Source organism: Nelumbo lutea, chromosome 6, assembly GCF_056320005.1.
Source record: "Nelumbo lutea isolate HS-2025 chromosome 6, American lotus-T2T, whole genome shotgun sequence".
Lineage (NCBI taxonomy): Eukaryota > Viridiplantae > Streptophyta > Magnoliopsida > Proteales > Nelumbonaceae > Nelumbo > Nelumbo lutea.
In genome coordinates, this window is record NC_142689.1 from 68313396 (window position 1) to 68334958 (window position 21563).

The 21563-nt window shown below is 41.5% G+C and overlaps 1 long non-coding RNA gene and 2 pseudogenes across 1 annotated transcript; all 3 read right to left on the reverse strand.

The window, feature by feature from the left end:
* Window positions 1–1473: 1473 nt before the first annotated feature.
* On the reverse strand, window positions 1474–7565 carry LOC148849455 (uncharacterized). The gene is made up of 4 exons (XR_016100645.1): window positions 6760–7565; window positions 6526–6593; window positions 3345–4018; window positions 1474–2602 (listed from the first exon to the last, which is right to left on the reverse strand). It is a non-coding gene; the product is annotated as an uncharacterized LOC148849455 (long non-coding RNA).
* A 2640-nt stretch (window positions 7566–10205) lies between these two features.
* Window positions 10206–10664, reverse strand: LOC148849456 (auxin-responsive protein SAUR68 pseudogene; annotated as a pseudogene).
* A 9884-nt stretch (window positions 10665–20548) lies between these two features.
* On the reverse strand, window positions 20549–20974 carry LOC148849457 (auxin-responsive protein SAUR68 pseudogene; annotated as a pseudogene).
* Window positions 20975–21563: the final 589 nt, after the last annotated feature.

A 21563-nucleotide genomic window follows, 5' to 3' on the forward strand; every position in this document is an offset into this window, starting at 1 on the left:
AGGAAGATCTCCTGCCCGACCATTGTACCCGTTAAATCTGGGGATAGTAGCCATGTCCCTCGTCAGGCAGCGTCGTACCTGCCACCTTTAGAAGGTGCGTTACACCTGACAGGCACGTACCCTGCAGAAATAGCCCTGCGCGTGCCACCTCAGCCTTGCCAGTAACGGTTGCGGCAGGCTGACAGTGGCGGTTATACTCGCCCTGTCAAAAGCCAAGGGGCTAAAGGCAACGGATTTCAGCTATAAGGAACTTAATATCAAGGAGGACAGGTATCATCTTCTACACTCGCACTATCTGCACTCTTAGCCTTCGTCTTCTCCTTGCTTCTCCTACAAAGTACTAACTTAAGCATCGGAGTGTTCCCGTCGGGGATTATTCTTCTTCTCCATCTCAGGTATCTTCCAGAAACCACGTGAGTGCTAGCTAGGAGTGATCGGATTGCACTACATCAGTAGTGGACCATCCCGTGAGAGCATGAAGCGAAATTTCAAGGCTTTCTTGTACCTCCTCATCCTCCTCATGGTTTCCTTCTAATAGCAACAACTGTGGACCTTTACATTTGTGTCCAGGAATGAATTTCTCATCACAGTTGAAGCAAAGTCCTTGTGCACGTTGTCTTTGCATATCTTCCCATGATATCCACTTCATTGACGAGGTTGGCTTAGGGTTGACCAAAGTCGAACTCACCACAGCGGCAGCAAGAAGCCTATTCAGCTTCTTTTGCCGGCTTAATTGATCATCCATCATCCTAGCTAGGCTAATGGCTTCTTTAAGGGTTTTTGGCTTAAACATTCTAATCCCATCAGCAATTTCCGTCTTGAGACCACCCATAAACGTACCTACAAGTGCCTTTTGAATCCAACCACGAACCCTGTTTACCAATCTTTCAAATTCTCGCTGGTAATCTTGCAAAGAACCTGTCTGTCGAATTTTGGATAAAGATTGATCAAAACCTTTGCAATCTATTGGTCCAAATCGCAACCACAGCTCCTCTACAAAGATGTCCCACGTAACTTCTTTTCCTTCCTCTTGGTAAGCTCGATACAACCATTGCCACCATTGAAGGAGGCCAAGGGCACTTTCTGTAGCTCTGTAGTGCCTTGAAACCTAAAAAATCGCTCCGCCTTATTGAGCCATTCAGTAGGATCTTCTCCCACAAACTTGGGAAATTCCAACCTTGCGAGTTTTGAAGAAAACATGGGGCGGTTCCTCCTATGTGCTCACGACCTCGATCACTTGGTGAATATCCACTTTGCTCAGAGACTTGGTTGGACTTGGGTTCCGGTTGTATCATGGTAGCTTCAGTGAGATTGCCAATCATAGCCTCCAATCGCTGCAACTTCTCACCAAATCCCAACTCCAAACGGGTGAAACTTTCGTGCAAACTTTCAACACTTGACTCTAGACTCTCTATTTGCTCCTCATGGCTTCCCATCGTAAACTTGGCTCTGATACCAAGCTGATAGATCTTCTTTTTAAGACAAGAAAATAGCCTGTAATTTTATTTGATTTCAACCCATACTTGGTTTTGTACAACCCCAGGTTTAAATACAAAAGCCATTCAACAATTTTTCCTAAACTCAAGGCCTCAACGTCTAGTTCTTCCTTAAGTTTAGAAACTCCCTATCATATACTTTAGCAACACTCCTAGCTTATTCAACCGCATCTAACGCAACTATTGTGAGATATTTACTCACTTATTTGATTACTTCTTATGCACCAAAAGCTAACAAATATGCATATGCCACATGTCCTGCTAACAAACATGCATATGCCACACGTCCTGCTAACAACAGCTAACAGTTAACAGCTAACAAATATGCATATGCCACACGTCCTGCAAGTCATGCAACGTAATCTCGATATCGTGGGTTCTTGACATTGCTGACCTTCTCAACGTATCAGTGCTCTCCACGCTTCACTAGAAGATGAACCCCGTGACTCCACTCTCTTTCATTGATTACATCATAAGAAGGTTGGGATTGAAGAACCATCTGCACTAGAACTTCCTGAGGAGAGGTAAGCAGTTGCGACTATCATTGCCAGTAAGCAACTAAGCAAAGCGATTGAAGAGTTATCCTCTCCCTCTTTCGCAAAACAAGATTTCCCATTATTACACCAAGTATTAAAAAATGCCTTGCCATCTCCCTCTCTGAAACTTCATCTTGATAATAGAGAAACTCGAAAGGCCGAAACTCCTTCTATTGCAACGAATGGCGGTGCCAATGAAGCTCGACTCGGCTGGCCTCATGTAGCAGTCCATATGCTATGACAAAGAAAAGAGTTGGACACTCTCTGTTTCTTGGGGTTTCGCCATTCAGATATTTTGGGGTGTATTCTCTCCCCGAGAGATTGAGATGCCTTCAAAAACTTTTCTCAATTGGTACGGGAAGATTGACTACACTACATAGTGCCTTCAACACTCACCCTATCATTCGAAATCCATGCCAAAAGCCCTTCATGTTTTACTTGTCTATGGAAAAATATGATTCCACCACAAAGAAGACGGTGAACGACTACCATCACCATCGAGTTCTACATCCAATATGCAGGTGGAAGATGACAGATCCCGAAGGTATTGAGAGAGTGATAATTTACAACCTACAAGAAAGCGTTGTGTGCACTTTCATTAAACTCACCCAAATCCAAATTCAGATTCCGAAATTGAAACCAAAGCAAGCCATTTTCCAATGAAAGGGTAAGGTAGAGATTTTTGAAAAATATAACAATCATGTCACATATGAATGGTTTATGACGGAGCATTAACGGTAAGTCTGTAAGGGAGGTTTTAGGCAATTGTCAGAAACAATAGGGGTGGTGCAAGACAATAGTTAAATGATAAGGGTATAGTTAGTCGATTAACTAAGCAGTAGGGATAGTTTAAAAAATTTGCCCACTTTTTTCTATGCATAGACAAACACAACAATTCATTCTCTACTAAGATAGATTGGCTTCAAATCTCAGCAAAAGCTAGGGATTTTTGAAAAATATAACAATCACGTGATGTCACATGATGGAGCATTAATTGTTAGGGATGTTTTAGCAATTGTCAGAAATAGTAGGGGTGGTGCAAGACAATAGTTAAGCAATAAGGGTATAGTTAATCAATTAGCTAAGCGGTAGGAATAGTTTAAGAAATTTGTCCATTTTTTTCTATACACCAACAAACACAACAATTTGTTCTCTACTAAGACAGATTGGTGTCAAATCTTAGATAAAGTTTTGCTTAATTCGATCCAAAGTTGTCTATTCCGTAATATAAAAACTCTTTTTTTTAAAACAAATATTAATAAAATACTATTAATTCTTTGTAAGAAGATGTGGATTAAGTTGTCTCTCGTACTTTGGGTGTGTTTGGTTCATGGACAAGACCAGAATCGGAATTGGAATCAAAATCTCCTATTCCCGGTGCTTGTTTGGTTCACTCAGAATCAGAATCGGATTCTGATTATTTCTGTTTGGTTCAACTAGAAGCCAGAATCGTAAGTAGCCAAAAATTCCATTCTTCCCCTGTTTAAAGAACATTAGAAAGAATCCACTTATTATATATTTTGAACACACACTAGCAACATGCTAACAAGTGCATATATAGAGAAAACATAAAGAAATGAAAAGAAAAAAATATATAAATATCACAAAAAAACATTATCCAGCATAAATTTTTGTAAAATCATTATTCAGCTCTGCGAACACAAAAATCATTGTTCAGATATATGTGTTTGTTATGCTAAACTTCCATATGCTGCATCGGTTTGATCCATGTTGTGCTGATGAAGATTCTGAGTTTGCAGAAAAGAATTTTCTGAAGGAAGAATATTAGGTTTTTGTTGGACTAATGTCTGATTTTAGTGCTTTTTCTTCTGGTACTGGAGTTTCCTTAACTAGACAAGGTGCTATTGTAGAAGAAAAAGTTCCAGCGGGACTAACACTTGAGAATTTGAGTAGCATCTTGATCAGTGGTTTACAACCTGCACTTGGAATTGGGGGCCATGGAAGATCATTTCCACCTTCTGCTACCTGCATAAAAGGCCTTTTGATCATATTTCCGTATTCAGTCTTTGCTCCTGATACAGCAACAAAAGTGTCTATGCTTTGTCTCTATCTTCTATTTCCAGGAATTATAAGCAAAACTCGTACATATCCTATTTTACGCTACCAAAAAGAATGATCCATAAAAGGAAAAGACTTGGGTAATAGAGACTTCATAGCTCTTACCATGAACCTCGGTAAGATATTCCACTTTTAACTACAGGAAAAAAATTAAGACTGAGAAGTTGTTAGAATGTAACCTACCATTTAACACTATGGCCCCGTTCGCTTTTTGGTAAGTTACTTATCCAGGTAAATGCAGTTTACTCGGGTAAGTTTTTCCTGGGAAGCACTTACCCGGGTAAGTGCATACCCATGTTCTTTTATTTCTCATGTAAATAAAGCAATGACCATTTTAGTCATAAAAATTCATTAGGGGATTTTTGTCCCATTCAAGTTTTGACAATTTCCCCCCTAAGTGGGAAAGTTATTTACCCACCTAAGAGATGGGTATTACATACCCGGGTAAGTGATACCCAGGAAAATAAACTTTCCCTGGTCCCCACATAAACCTGAAAAAAGAACATGAGATTCTTGGTCAATGGGAACCAAAATCCCATTGAACCAACTTTCCTCCCTCTCAAAATCCAATAAAAGAACGCCCCCTACAAAGCAACTGCAAACACCAAACCTGTAATGATATATTCTCAAGGCTTTTCCCAACAGAGAATATTCCACCTCCATTACCTTGGTGATTTCTGCTAACTACATTGAGGCTACCAAAATTAGTAAGGTTCCAATCATATTTGTATCTGATAATGCTAAAAACATAGGTAGCAACTCTCAAACATAGAGTCATGGTTATTATCTTTTGCCTCTCATGGTCTTTTAGGTGACAGGGGAGATTTTGGAGATGGCATGGACTCATCGTAACCAAGCGGACCTGATGCATCATCCAGTGCATTCAACAGAACTTGAAAATGTAAGACAATATCACTAACAAATAAATCATATCACTAAATTTAAGCCATACAATGTTCTCCTAAAGTGCATCCTTAGATGGCTTAATTCTTTTACACAATTGAGCTTTAACACAGAAGAAACCAATATTCTCCTTTTGATTTTTATTAATTACAAAGATGGTACTTTGGTAAATTTGCCTAGCAATCCCTCGTTTAACCTACAATAGAGAAATAGCAGCATTACAGAGGGTTAGCCCTTTGTTACACAACCATTTCACTAAATGATAAAAGAAATGTAAAAAAAATTCATCATCCAAAAATATAGTTACACCTGTAGTGGACCTTCTAAGACCTTGGTAAAATCCCTGACAGATATTTTCATCATCTGCTTGTCCAATGCTAAATACTTTTTATCATTTGATACACAACCACTATAGTTTGGTCATAGAGTTACAAGTTGGGTTCGGTCAGGAATTGTTAAATTTTCAATGGGCTTGAACTCTAATTCAAGCCCCATGAAGTTGAAATTCTTCAATCCGACTTGCATCCCTATTTGGCTATGTGCAATGAAGACCAACAAAGAATATGACATGATGTACAAAGTATTTTGATTCTTGCAACATAAGCAAAATAGAACACTTACTTTACCAAACAACAAGAAAATACCAAACACAACATGAGCATCCAAGAAGGATTTGGATTAGAAAATCTACACAGAGAGTACCAAGTATTGCTTCTATCATCACAATCCTGTCCTACAACATTTAAAATTCCAGGGAAGAAAACTAGTTTGGAGTAAATAAGATGGTGGTTCCTTTAGTTATTGAACTGCATAGCTGATTAAAAGAAAAATAAATCCCAGACCCATCTCACTCATATAAGTTCATTTTTTTGTTTATCCTTCAATTGACAAAGAAGGAGGAGGCACATTTAGCTTCAATACAAGTCGTGTTCATACAAACCAATCAAGAAGCTGGAGGAACAGAAAATTACTCCTATAACCAGGATGAATAAGCCAAATGATTGAAGGTACACTAGGATTTGGTAACACCTATGGTTTAAGAGGCCTAAGTAGTTAAAAATAAAATAATTTGAAGACAAGTAATCAAAGAAGACTTAAAAAAACAAGAACAAGGAATGAGTGAATACCCATCACCAACAATCAATCCAGATCAATCTAATTAAGACTACACGCAAAGTTCCAAATTTAATTGACAAATACATAGTGGATTTCCTTGCCAGGATCATAATAACATGACTACTAACCAGAACGATCTACGTGCAGGACAATTGTAGATAGCTAAAAATCAAATCAAATCAAATAAAAACAGAGACGAAGGTAAACATGGAAAAACATATCCAACGAAACCCCATATCTAAGAAGATTCAATTCGGTAATTCAAAACCCTAAATGGGTCTAGATAAGATTATCTAAAGAACGCTTCTGATCACAACAAGCACATCAAAGAAAGAGAAAATGGCCACTATAAAAGGTTGAAACAGAAAAGGTGGATCATTGACTGATGTACTGACTAGTGTGAAAAGCTCGTTAACGGTAGCAGTGAAGAAGTAGATCGATCCCGAATAGAACAGGGGAGGATCTGCAAAAAATTAAAAACATATTCCAGTAAGTTAAAAAAAAAAAAAAAAAAAGGAAGATGGAGGAGGAAGAGGAAGAGGAGGCAAGGGAAGAAGAAGGAGATCCCGAATTAGAGCTTGGGAAATTGATTTGGAAGGAGGAGGGGAATGGTTCGGCAACGATCTTACCTCGCCGTAGGTCAGTTCAGTGACAGAAGATCATTTGGAGTTCTTCTCGCAGCCTCTGTTCGGTGACAGCTCTCTTTGACTAGTGTTGAAAATGAAAGGGGTATTTTTGTCAAAAAAAAACTGAAACCTTAAACGTTAAACTGTCATTCTCCCATATGGGGGATTCTCATTCTGCCTAAGAGTGGGAATGGAAATTCCATTCCGGTCGACCAAACACTTGAAATGGGAATGTTTGAAGTAAAATTTAGGAATAAAGAATATATATTTGCATTGCCTCAAAAATTTACATTGTCAATCGTTATGTACAAATGTGTAAAATTGAAGTAGAAATTAGTCTCAAATGGTAGTGAGACTATTTCAAATTCAAAATTAATTGACAAGTAGAGGTGGGTTAGGTTGTTGATGGAGAGATGAAGATGGCAGGCACCGACAAGTAGCTATGGAGATGATGTACTCCACAAAGACTGCATCGCAGGGCAACGTAATGGGCCCATCGCTTGGTAGACCAAACTCTTCTTCAGATATTCTGAGTAACTCTATAAAGATGGGGTTGCTTAGATAAGCCAAGGGAATGACAAAACGTCCATTATCAGCAGTATACACAACGAAATGGCCCCTAATTATCGGCCACCAATTCGCTGCACTTCTTCGGTGCATTGTAGCCCTTGCTGATGAAATCCTTCTCCTGCCGATGGCAGCCAACTTCTGCCATTTTCTTGCCATGGCAACGAGCTTCTTGTGATTGATCATGGCTGACAAAGAGATCTAGACTTGGTCTGAGAACGAGCCAGATTGATTGAGTTAGTGTGGATGGAGAAGGCAACATGGGGTAGGTCAGTTATATACAATTGTAAGAGGAGACACACCACGCAAGAGTAGCTTTCCTTGTCTTGGATTAGAGGATCAAGGATGGGATGGAAAATTGCAAAACCATACCATGCTGTGACCATTGGATTGATTTGAAAGAATACTGATGGCTGTTATGTTAATTAAGGAGGTGGGCCTGCTTGGATGTGGTTGAGTGATCATCCAGGCCCAAGGCATGCACCAGTAGCAGTTGGTAGGCATCACATCCAAGCTGCCTAGCTACATTTTCTGGATACCTTTTTTACTGATATCTTGCGGGGATAAATTGGTCAATTGGATAATTAACTAATTTTTTCATTTTTGAGTGTTAATACATTGGATAAAAGAAGATTATTTTTGAAAAAGTATCAGTTCAATTAAACGGGATAGTGGATCTATCCGTCCGATCAATACATAATCGAGGTGCCAACTCTTCAATTATGAAAATTGTTGCTGGTTATTGAATTACTCGCCGAGAGAACCTCGTGAATAGCTTACAGTGAACATTAGAATAAACAAACAGTGTTTGCATCTCAGCCTACACCTTATATATCGTCCATGCATCCTTTTCTTCCCTGAACATCCAACCTGAGTACGTAGCAGCAAGGTACGCTTATATATAAGTGCATGGATGGATAATCTGCTTTCTTTCCTAATTCCTCTGCTTGGTACTGGTGCTGCGCGCTATGAAACTAGCGTCTCTAATGGGGTGACTAATCCATATTTGATCCACTTAATGAGATCAAAATTTTCAATTAATGGATACAATTTGCAACCCAGTCCGACATGGAAGCATTCTATGTGTTTTTTTGTTGTTAAAGCTCAGTTTGCTCAGAGTAATATAATAGGGTTAAATATACAAATATATATATATATATCTACGATGCAAAACCTTATATTAATTTATTGTATTAAATATTATTTTGTACTCTTCCGAACCGAGCATAACCGTTTTAACAAAACATACTTCCAACGCATTAATTTACTGCCATCTCATTTAAAATTAGTGTATATATCATCCATCGGCTGCTGTTAGAAGTAGAAGAACACGTATACATATATGAAACAACAACAAAATCTTTAATCCAGTTCCGTAGATATTACATAATTTTGTATCGTCGTTTGTTAATTTCTTTTACTTCGGCCCCAACTTTCTCAGTTTAGTTCTCTTGGATTTTTTATTTAGATAACAGTCTTCCCATGTGCTTTGCATCCTCTTCCTTATCCCAGTGATGTGACCAAAACTATTGGCTACGTATACAGCAGATGTCGGTATTCACATGAGCATGAAAACCTTTGCCAGGTTGACTCGGAACTCAGTGGACTCCATTCTGACCTCAGTTTCAGGTCCACGTGGTGGTCTTTAACAACTCATGCCATCGGCTATTTATTTGGGTTTTGGAACATGTAGTTCACTATTATGGGGATTACGGTGGGATATTAAAAGAAAAAGGAAAATTCTCAATTGGGACACCTATATAAGGTTCATGCACTTGCGATGAGTATAAAGCGTCATCTGAGACATAGGATGAACTATCAATACCTTGCGATGAGAATGAAATAACAACTCCCGTTCTAACGAATGGATGATAGACCCCGAGATTGGCATTCCTTCTATTTACAATTAGCTGTGACAAGACGCTTCAGAGGCAGAACACCTGAGCACACCAGTCAGATTTAGGTTTTGCCCTTGACACATGTCTGCAGGAAAACCCGTGGAAGGACATAGTTTGTATGCATCATGCGAGAATCTTTAGGAGAGGGAAAACTTTGTCCTTAAAAAATTTCACTAGACACGTTACAAAATCTTAATGGTACTCCCTTAATGGCCAACATAAAGATAAAGATTACCTTTCTTAATAGAAAACGTTTCCTTTTAATTAGAATTTTATCCTTATAGCCTTGAAGTATTCTCTATAAAAAAATAAGAAATAATTCTCTCCAATATTAAACAATACCATATAGCCCTGACCTAGGGCTTCTCTCTCTCTCTACCAAAATTTTATAGCGATTTGTAATGGACTTGGTATAGTATTTGCGCGGTTCAATTTTGATTCTTATTCAGCTTATGAGTCCAACCCTAATAAATACAAAGAGTTATATTTTTGGGGGCTTTCTCTTATATACAGTCTTAAAAAGAAAATTTGAGTGACTTAGATGTATTTGGAGTTTAGCATTTTTGTGAGAGAGAATGAATATGCAAAGTTCTATATTAATTATTCACCATTGTTAATTCTATAGTGAATTAAATTAAGCTATAAGCCAAACCATTTAAATCTGTGTACGTGCTCTCTCTTTCTTTTATCTCTGTTTTCTATTCATTTTTGGACAATCTGTAGTCTTGGATTTTGTGTAACATTCTTCAATTATAACACAAATTAATCGTCTTGATGCATGCGTTGGTTCTTTCTTTTAGTGCATCCTGGCTTCATCTGTTTTAATTACAACGACCATACTTCCAAATATCTACAACATACCAAAAGAAATATGCTCCATGTTAATTTTTTTGTATATAATGAAGAATAAATGTTTATATATATTGTGCCGGATTAATTATATTTACAGAAGTATAAGAAGGCTGAAAACACTAAAGCTATTTATTAAAAGCCATGGAGAAGTGTTTGTTGCTGCCTTTGGCCTTGAGAAATAGAAGAAGAAGAAGAAGAAGCAAAGCAGCATCCTGTGGCCAAGGATGTAATCAAACTATTCTCCAAGTGTTGAGGCACTCTTCGACGAAGCAAGGATATAATGTATTCCATGAAAACTGCATCGCATGGCAATGTGATGGGGCCTTCTCCCGGTAGTCCAAACTCCTCTTCGGACATCCTGAAGAGTTGTCTGATGATGTTGTTGTTGAGATACGCCAAGGGAACCACAAATCGCTTCTTTTCGACGGTGTATACAACGAAGTGGCCTTTGCTAGCTACTGGCTGTTTGGGGTTATTATAACAAGCCTCCCCATCTGCGCTGCTTCTGCCCAGTGAGAGTCTTCTCCGCCCAATGGCAGCTGCCTTTTGCCACTTCTTTGCCATCGCAAGGAGCTTCTTGGTGCTGATCATTGCTGGAAATTGGAAATTTTCTTACTGAATATAATGGCAAAACAAACAAGGAAACAGATTTAGGATGTGGCCGGTTTTAATTGGACTTGGGTGTGGATGACTGACCTAATTCAGACCGACTGTGTGTGTATATATATATATATATATATATATATATATATGTTATCAAGTGAAGGAATCAATTAATTATCTACTTCCTGAGTACCGATCACGACCATTGTGTCTAGCTGCATGAGATGAGGGGCACCATCCTAGGTGCATGTGCTTGCATAAGTTGTTATATTGGACTGTAGCGATGCGTTTGGTGCGTAGTGGGTTTAATTTGTCTTTGGAAACCCAAATCTGTTGGCCAATGAGACGTGAGGGAAAAATTCAGTAGAGAAGCGAAGAATATGAGTGTGTGAGTGCAGTGAAGAGGGTCCCTTTTAATTTGGATTATGCCGAATCTGATCCGGTCGAGTCACATGTTTGGTATTCAATCTCAATCTCATCAGGCTCAGGCGCTATAATACCTGGAGAAGAAGAAGAATGGAAACAAGTATATGTTTTGTTGGTCAGATTTTCGCTTAAAACTCGACACATGCACATTCTTATGTCTTATTACTGAACCCAGCCTGTCTTCGACTTCCGACATAATCAGGTATTCATGTGCTGGAAGAAGCTTAGATGTTTATAATCTGTTCATCTGGTTCTGGCCTGGTAGTAGTGGTAGGTAGCAGATGATGATCAACTTAAACAAAGCAATGCAATGGTTGGACGCAGCCAAATTGTTAGCTAGGTTCGTCACTTTCTAGTTTCTAAGCCGCTGCACGAGTCAGAGTTGGTTGGTTAGACACAGCCTGCCTACAAAGTTGCCTACAAAATTCCATTGCTTGTACTGCATTGTCCTATAACATTTCTAGGGGGACGTCCACGGTTCTGTGATAAAAAGTATTTAAATAAGAAAACATATTTTTTACAAGTTTCCCTTAATCACTTATTTTCTTATGCACCAAATACAACACAGCTATGTCTGTGCCTCCCATTCTTGCTTAACTCAAAGGTAAATTTTCATAGTGTTTGTAATGGAAACAAAGAGTTTGGGACTTGGCCGTAGTGGCGGAGTCCTTGCAGTGGTACGGATCCAATCTATAGTCAATTTATGGACTCAACCGGAATATGAAAAGTTATGTAGTTTAGGGTTTTCTTTTATATTCATCTTTTTGACTTGAGAGACAAGTAGAAATGTAGGTGTATTTTGGAATTTAGGGTTTTATGTAAGCGAGGAGTTGTGTACATTTTTTTTACTCTCTACCATTGTTGATGTTATAGTGATTTTAATTTGCTCCTCCTTCGCTCGGGGACCTAAATCTGTGTGTGCTCCGTTCTTGTTTCTCTTTGTTTTTTACTTCATTTTCTTATGCCATTCGAATCTGTATTTTTGGGTTTTGTGCAACATAGGCTTTGATGAATGAACTCGTATATTGAAGGAACTAATTGTAATGTGATTAACATTGTAGATGCATTTGGACATTTTGACTAATCAATGGTGTAAAAGTAAACAAAGTGCCTTTACTAATCAATGGGCTGGGTCTAGCCGGCTAGTTTGTGTCCTGATTAATAATTGGATTAGGCCGGTGCTTGCTGTTTCAAACCGGTTATATGATTAACAATGTATAAATGCTTTTTAGTTTTTATGAATTTTTTTTATAAGTGGGTAAATTTCATGGACAGCTTATAAGATAATTTTGGTTCAAATGCTTGTTTTATTGACATATAAATGGTTTATTATTTTACTATTATATTGTCATTTTAATAAAAAAATGAAGTTTCTAAATTGTTTTTTATCATAGAAATTATAATAGGATTTAATAGGGTGAGACATGATTATCCCAATTAATATTGGTTCAGTTTTGAGTCTATAGAGAATATTAGTAGTACTGCTAGTGCTAAGACCCGATTGAAACAGATTTTTCAAAAATTTGTATTAAGAGTACTCTGTGATTGGAGACACTAGTGCTTGAAAGGTAAGTGATTATGTATTAAGAGTAATCTGTGGTTATATAAATTTATCAAAAATTTGTATCTATAAATTCCAAACGTAAAAACCGCAATGATACCAAATATAACTGATATTGCACGATTTGGGCACTCCTATCTAATTGTGACTTGGCTTTTGACTGGAACAAGTAGCACCTAAGAGGAAGGAGGAAGTGAAGGGTTTCCGGGGAGATATCCCGGTGGGAACACTCCGATGGCTAAGTTAGAACTGAAGGAAATCTCAAAGAGAATAGAGAGTAAGAGTGCTTCAAGTGCTTAAGCTTCAATACATTTTCTCTGTGTGGGTTCGGGTTCTTTTATGTTGGAGTCAGGTCATACCTGACATAACTGCCCTCGCCCTTGTCGTTACTCCCAGGGCAGGTGTGGCAGGCACAGGTTGCCGCAACAAACTGCCATTGCCAGGTACGGGCCTAACAGACGTGTCATGCCCTCCAGAGGAGGCAAACAAAACACCGCATGGTGAGAGATCAGAGCCCTGCCACTGGGTTTGGTGGGTATGGATGTCAGGCAGGGCTCCCCATAGCTTACCGAGCTATTGCACACCAGACTGTCTAGGGCAGGTTTTTCCCTGTACCGAGGTGCCGGCACCGGGGAGAGGGAGGACAATGCTGCCCCGAGGTGCAGTCGGGACACTTAATCACGAGCCAGGGTCATGTACTGCCCCGAGCTTCGGACCCCTTAGGGGGAGCTCGGGCCCTTCCATACTTGGTGGGAGTCAAAATTGGCCAGGCATCTGTCCCTCGCGAGTTGCTTAACTCACCAAGTGGCCAGCATTGGACTCGGCGTGTTTCTCTCGTCGAGTTGCGGTCTTGTTGTTAGGCTGAGCTATACACTGGGCCAGGTCATGTACACGTGTCCCCGAGCTACGAGGTCAGGCCAAATCACCCTTCATCAATTGCCCACCACTCCCCGTGCTGGGGGTGGCGACCCAGCGCAGAGAGTTCATGACGTGTTGGGTGGTTTTGGCTTGGTTCTTGTGCCATTTTATCGGGGGGCTCGTTGGCCAGACCGCTCCGATACTCGGTTCGTTCAGAAGGAAGACCTGGGTCACGTATAGCTTACGCACGGACGTTACGCGATCTGGACTTCGCGGATGCCAAAAAATGCGCTAAATTGATTTCGCCTTGAGAGTCCCGTAGCCAGTTTTCTTGAGGACCGTTAGATCACTTCAATCCTGGCCGTTGGCGCACCGGCCCATCGGCTATAAATATCAAGGGACCTTGGTCATTTTCTTTTGCTACTAAGTACCTTTTGTCTACTGTAAGCTCGCATTTGGGGTCTTCAGCTCGGGTCTCCTAGTCTGGTTGCATCGTTTTCCTGGTGAGTCCTTTGTTTCCCTTTCTCCTTTTTTCCTCTGTTCATTTCCTTCCATGTCTAGCGGGGATAGTCTTTTAGACGAACCCGAGGTGGGTACCTCGGGTCGGGGTGACCCTGTCTTCGCACGTCCTTCCTACGAGGCTCAGATGACCTCAGGCAAACTGGCATCTACCTCTCGTCGAGGTTGGGTGCCGGACCAATTCATTCCATCCGTCATGACATAGGAGAGGCTTCAGCACCTCATCCAGCAATTCAGTCTACCCCAAGAGTACTCGTACAGTCTTCCCACCAGCAACTTCCCTAGGGAGCACAGTCCAAATGAGATCATGAAATTCAGGGAACAACTAGTTTAGGGGCTATGTCTCCCGCTCCACCGCCTTATTCCCGAGGTGTTGAGGCACTTCAGCATCACACTGGACCAAATCCACCCCAATTCTATTCGGAACTTGGTTAGGACTATCTCCCTCTGTTTCGAGCAAAACTTTTCTCTGGACGCAGATAACCTATATCCACCCTGCTAATAAAAAAGAGTGTCTCTGGTGCTCCACCCAAGCACGGGCAGACCTACTACCTGTCCCCTCGCCCGGGCTTCAAAATGCTACACAAGTTCCCAAGCAAGATCCTGGCCTGGAAGCGGGACTACTTTGTAGTTCGGAGCAACACGAAGTGGCCATTCCTTACCAATTGGAGGGTGGCCACTCAAGCTCCTAGCATTGCTCTTAACCGGAAGACGTGGGAGACCTTTCATTCATGGGCTCAGACCGGGTTCGATCACAAGGACTACATTGCTGAAGAAAAGCTCATTCAGAACGGCTTGAGCCCAGGTAGGTCGATTTCCACCTTAGCGTTTTGTTCAATCCACCTAGTGTCTTTGAATTTTATTGACACCGAGCTCTGTTGCAGGTCCTATAGAGGAAAAGAGGATACCGGTCTGAGGCTCCTCTGTCAGATGAAGAAGAGAAAGAAGCGGGCTGCCAAGAAGGCGCGCGTGGAACCCTCAAAAACCCCTACCCCTGAACCCAATCTCCCGCAGGTCCCCTCCTCGTGGCCCGAGCTCCCTAATACCCCTCCCGTGATAGACTTGGAGGGGGAATTACCACCTCGGGGGCCTTAAATGATGGCAGAGTCGATTGTTGAGCTAGCCGGGGCTACCACTGAAGTCCCAAATCCCAACGGGGCTGCTGTCGAGGTCCAAAATCCTGTCGAAGTTGTGCTGCAACCCATGCCATGGTGGTGAGTTCACTCCCTAATAGCCACCTCTCTCTCTCTCCCTTCTTTCCTTCCTCTTTCTTTAGTACTAACCAACCCCCTTCTGCCAGGTGAACACCGTTGTGCACGCGCTGACCTTACAATCTGACAAACACTTGAGGCGTGCTCTGGTTGCTAAGGAGTCATCTCGCGTGGCTCACACGGAGTTGAGGGCAGCTTGGGGTAAGATTCACCAGTTGGAAAGTGACGCTACTGCCCAGAAGAGCTCTATCGAAGCCCTGTTGTTGGAGAAGGAGGAGCTGGCCTACGAGAGGGATAGGTTGAAGGCCAAGGTGAACGGGCTCATAGCGGGTCAAGAAGCCTTGAAGCTCAAAGTGAAGAGTCCCAAGGTGTATCAGAGGGCTTCTCAGCTTGAGGTGCAGGGGCTCAAGGAAGTAAAGGGGGCCTTGGAGCACGAGGTGGAGTACCTCAAGGCCGACATTAAGGAGAAGACCGAGATCTTCGACGAAGCTCTCGGGGAAGTGAAGGCCTAGGCCATTATCGACTATGTCAAGTCGTCTAGATTTGACAACGTAATGTCGAAGGCCTACTATAGGGGGTTCAAGCTCAATAGGTGGTGGATAAGGAACGCATACCCTGATCTTGACATAAGTGCCTTCACCACCTATAATATTATAGACGACATGGCCCGTCAGGCCACAGATGACCCAGATTCCGAAGATGAGGGTCATCTTCGAGGAAGCCCCCGAAGAGGCCCCGAGGAAGCCCCCGAAGAGGCCCCGAGTAAAGCTAATAAGCCTTCTAAATAATTGTGTGCTCCTTGTATTCCCCTTTTCTTATTTCTTTGCATTTGGGATTCTATAATGAAATCACGTTTACGACCCAGATTTTGTAACGAAATCACATTTGTAATGAAATCACACTACTTGTTTCTTTGTGTTCTCCTTTGTATGATTCACTTCTGTCGGAGTGTTTGCTTTATCTTAGTTGTTTAGTAAATTCAGTCCTTGAAGTGAGCGACCCTTTTCCGCTGTCACCCCAAACTGTCTTCATGCACTTAGTAGGGGTGATCATCAGGTTTTAGCGACGTACACCGAGGTAAGCATAGTAAGGCGCGTGCCCGACCTGCCTGCTTAGCTATTTAGGTTGGCGTTTACCTCTAGCCGCATATACCGAGGTAGGCTAGGAGTTCGAAGGTCTGTTCTCAAGACGCCTTTGGTCTTTGGCGTGCTAAAGCCTATGCTGGCGAGGCGGTAGAGTCATGTATAGCACCGAGGTCTTCAATTAACCTAGCGCGTTGACCCTTAGGCTGGAGGGAATGATTCGTGGTCACACCAAGCCGTTTTCCTAGAGTCTGCCCCTATTAATGGGGTGACTGGACCTCGTGTTGCCGATGTTGTCGCTTGTTTGGCAAATTGACCCTAAGGCTAGAAAGGAGTGACTCGTGGCTCACTCAGTTTGGTGGTTCACGGGTAATATAGTCTTAGGTTGACGATATTCCACGCCCGAGGTACTTGTTTCCCTTCTAGGGTTTTGAGTTCGTATGTTCCTTCCCCGAGTACTCGCTTTACTCGGTAGGGTCCTTCCTAGTTCGGACCGAGCTTGCCAACACCGGGCTCAGGCACCATAACCTTGCGGAGAACTAGATCGCCAACGCCGAGAGTTCAATTTTTGACCTTGGCGTTGTAGTACCGAGCTATCCTTTGTTGGTAGGGCATGGTCTTGATGTACAACCTTAGCGTTCTCTGATCTCGGGATTTGTCGGATGAAGTATGAGCGGAAGTTAAGCAGAGTCTCTCTCACTTTGGCTAAGTATGCTACCATAGTCGGTTCGCGAGCTTCGTACTCACCCAGGACTTGATTTACCGCGAGCTAGGAGTCATTGTAGATGATGATGTGCTTGGCTTTCACTTCCTTTACAAGGTCCAACCCGGCTAGCAATGCCTCATATTCTGTTTTGTTGTTGGATGCCACGAACTCAAAGCGTAGTGCATACTCCAACTTCACACCACTTGGTCCATACAGAACGGTCCCAGCCCCGCTGCCCTACTGATTTGATGAGCCATCTACATGAAGGATCCAGGGTTCATCATCCCAGTTCGGGCTTAACCTAACTAGGAGAGATGTCGTGTTGGTTGCTACTTCACAGTGCTCGTGTTCAACCGGTCCAGGAACTTCGAGCTCTCTCGTACTGGGGCCTCGTGTTCTATTGGCTTGGGGACTTCAGAGTTGAAGGTGCATTCTGCGACGAAATCTGCCAAGGCTTGGGCCTTGATAGTGGTTCGCGGTTTGTACTGGAGCTCGTACTCGCTGAGCTCAATGGCCCACTTTCTCAACCTTCCTGAGACCTCAGGCTTGAGCAAAACTTGCCTTAGAGGTTTATTGGTGAGGACAACGATGGTGTGAGCTTGGAAGTATGGGCGGAGCTTTCGTGCAGCTATAACCAATGCATAGGCTAACTTTTCTATCTTCGGGTACCTCGTCTCTGCTCCTTAGAGTAATTTACTAACATAATAGATGGGTCGTTGGACCCGATCTACTTCTCTTATTAGTACTGAGCTGACCACCTCGTCACTCGCCGAGAGGTATAGCTCTAAAACATCACCCACTTTGGGAATGGAGAGCTTCGGGCCCCTGGGAGAAATCGAGACCTTCCATACTTGGTGGGAGTCAAAATTGGCCAGGCGTCGGTCCCCGGCAAGTTGCTTAACTCACCAAGTGGCCAGCGTTGGACTCGGCGTATTTCTCCCGTCAAGTTGCAGTCATGTTGTCAAGTTGAGTTGTACACTAGGCCAGGTCATGTACACGTGTCCCCGAGCTACGAGATTGGGCCTAATCGCCCTTCATCAATAACCTTATCCAGATTGCTCACTGAAAGTACCTACTAGGTCTGGATTCCTCTTTTGCACGTGCCACTCGAGTATATATCTGCACCCCACATGAGCGTGTATTTGGAACATCTCCCTTACTTTTTATTAGGAGAAGTTATTGGACAATGGGGTCACTAAAACTTTGGAGGAGAAGCTCTGAGGCGCATCTGAAGACATTGTCTTTAGAACGTTATTTGCCTCCACTTAGTTTCACTAAGTTTGCTATTGGGTTACAGGCAAATTCATTCCTAGGATACAACAAAGCCTTGGGCGAGAATCTACAACCAGCAAAGTTGAAGAGTCTCCAAAGAAACCTTCTATGAGACTGTAGCAGACTGGACTGAGAGAGAGAGAGAGAAAGTGAATTTTGAAATCGTGTCTTTGGAGTCTGATTCATGCTCCTTAAATAGTTTGTGAAGAGGTATGAAGAAAAGGTAGGTGCTAGTTTAAAGAAGGCACCTTGAACAGTCACAATTTAAAACATTATGACCATTGATCTCATCAACGGTGATCAACAGTTAGCAACGCACCAAAACCAAAGCCACCCTTCGCGAGCCACGCGGGTGAGAGTAAAGTGCACATCTAAAGCGCCTCATTACGCTGCACACATATGCACACGCGGCACATGTGTTGCGTGGTATCAAACCCCCATACTCTCATCTACTATTTCTAAGGAGTGTAAATCAACTCCTATTGAAATATTGAAAATAAAACTTATAATTTTCCAATGTGAGATAAATTCAAAACTGGGTTTTGTAAGAGAAAAACTAATTTTTTTAATCAAGTGTACAGGTACAATTTCTCATGTAATTGACCAATCAAACCCATTGGATTTAATTAGTAGGATATAAAACGGGAAGGGCCAAACGAGATATTGTGCTTTGCCACGTTGGATTCATCCAGGTTGTTGCAGGCCATTGAAGTCAATAATTAATTTTATCCCTTTTCTTCTACTCCTAGCCAAAAAAAAGTCAATAATTATACCCTTTTACCAAAAAAAATAAAAAAAAAAGAATAAGGCAATAATTATACCCTTTTTTAACAAAACAAATAAGCAATGCACGTGAAAGAGAAAGATCAGAAGAGACAGCGGAGAGAGGAAAGTATATGAACTAAAGTTCCGGAGATGGCGTCTGGACGTGAGGCCAAAAGCAAGTATGGGCATAATATTGCAAAGGTATGTACCATATATGTCACTATTGATATACTCTTTTATTATTTATTTCACAAGAAATATTTTAATTGACTAACTGAGAATAACATACTCAAGTCTTGAGTCAGCAGCACTGGCACATAATGCAACTAAACATACATGAGGCATGCAGAGAAAGGCCCAACCAAGCCCATCCGAGCCCAGCCCACCAGTTCTCTCGGTTGGAATGACTTTCTTCTCCTAGATGCTAGATCTCCCAATAGCAGCTGCCTTTTGCCACTTACTTGCAAATGGAACGAACTTCTGGGCCTTGGTCATGGCTTGGCTGGGCCTATGAAAAATGCGACATTGAGAGCAAGAGTGGTTCCCCGGTGATTATATGTATTTGCTGTGGTTTAGACACCGGCGAGATGGTAAACAATGATGGTGTTTAGTGACTTTCATATAGAAATGCAAGGGTGATAATTAATATCACCCTTGTATTGGACTGGTGCAGAATTATTGGTCTAAAGTATCTAATGAGTTGAATTGGACTTAGTCCATCCATAATGGATTTATATTGGATTAAGTCCGATTGAACCAATATCTGGTTCATTGATGGGAAGATAAGAATACAAGTGTCAATGGACTAGGTTTGGATTGGAATCGATCTAAGTTAAAACAAATTTAAACAAATTTGATGATTTAGACATTGAATTAGACTGGTCCAAAATGGTCCAAAATATTTATTAGATTGGACTGGACCTGATCCATCTATCATGGACTCATATCAGACCGGATTGGATTGGATCAAATCTGATCTAATTGACACCCCCTATTTTCAGCCAAAGAAATCTTTCATACTCACTTTCAGCTTTGGGCTTCCTTACACAAGGTAGATCATGAGGTTTTTCAATTTCATTTTAAGTTGCAAAATCTTGTGGATTTTCACATTCAAGTCCACTTTTAACGGCTATATATAGTCTATATAATATATTACGGTATTGTGAGTTTATATTATCTGAGTTTGAGAGTTATAGTACCGTATATTACAGTATTAATGCACTATACGAGTATTCATTAATCCACTTGAGAGCGAGAAGGGAGAGAGCAGGAGACCAAGAATTATATTATGGTTGTCTATTCAGCTAAACTGGCTGATCCAAGGAGAGAGAGAGAGACCTATATTATATACAGTCTACTAATTGGCTAAACACGGCAAACTGCCAAAGCCAAACCAAAGCTTCATTTACCCTCAAAAATTAAATACAATTGGAAAAGAATTAATATTTTTTTCTGGATTAAATGGTGATTAATTAATTTTGCAATCCATGAACGAGTAGTTGCTGGTTGGTTTGACGATGGGCATGGGGAAGAGAAGAAGTAGAAGATACACAACATCGGCCAGCAATGGTGGACAAGAGCAAATCGTTCTCTAAACTGTCGATGAGACGACTCCCAAGAAAAGAAACAACGTACTCCATGAATACAGAATCACAAGGCAAGGTAATAGGCCCATTGCTCGGTAGCCCAAACTCCTCTTCAGACATTTTGAACAGCTCCACAACAATACTGTGGTTGAGATATTGCAGAGGAATCACAAACCGCTTCTTATCAATTGTGTACACCACGAAATGGCCTTTATCCGCCACTGCCGCGCCCCGGTGGCCGTGGCCGTGGGCTCTTGGTAAAGAGATTCTTAGACTCCCGGCGGCGGCTGCCTTCCGCCACCTCCTAGCCATCTCTATGAGCCTCTTGGGGTTGATCATGGCTTCTTATTTGAGACCTTGACTACTTAATTTGCTGATGATGAACAATGAGAAGCTTTGTGGGTTTTGTGTAGGGAGAGCAATTGAGGTGATTGCTTTATATATACTTGTGAAGGAAGAAAGCTGAAACCATAGTATTGAAGCATGGGATGCAAGGCCACATGGGTCGATTGGATAACAGATTTGGAAAATTGGAATGTTTGAAGACCGTGGTCCACTATTGTTCGTTTCATCCTTTGTCGTTTGTTTCTACTGGTGTGCTATCAACTATGTGAGGAAATAGTTTATTCAGTGAACGTAACCATCCATCGCTGCCCCTTAATTTCTAGTTTCTACCGCTTCTGCGCTGGCTAACATGAAAACTAACGATCTTCCATCGTCGATCTTGTTATACTCCGATCATGGCACTTCTTGGTAAGACAGTAAAAGTATAAAGTGCAAAATCTTGTATTTTATATTGTTTCGTACGTATTTATGCCGTATATATTTTTGTGTTTGCACTTTATACTTTTACTGTCTTACCAAATTTTCATGTATGTATAAAAGTAAAACGTAAAGATGT